The sequence below is a fragment of the Chelon labrosus genome (assembly GCF_963514085.1).
Source record: "Chelon labrosus genome assembly, chromosome: 6".
Lineage (NCBI taxonomy): Eukaryota > Metazoa > Chordata > Actinopteri > Mugiliformes > Mugilidae > Chelon > Chelon labrosus.
In genome coordinates this window covers 16,974,253-16,974,454 of record NC_140342.1, presented here as the reverse complement: position 1 = coordinate 16,974,454, position 202 = coordinate 16,974,253, and positions in this window count along the sequence as shown.

Below are 202 nucleotides of genomic sequence, written 5' to 3'. Positions count from 1 at the left end.
CTGTATACTATGTTTTCACTGCAGATGCATCGTCGTGGCTTTTATTTTTTATTCCGTTTCCGATATTAAATTGAATTCAGGATTTGTCTGTCTGTAATGTGGAACTGTATTATAAACTGACTTGTGTTTGCAAAGGCAACTCTAGTCTAAATCTAGTTTTAAAACAGTCTTTATTTCAGGTTTTTTTCCCCATAAATTAAAC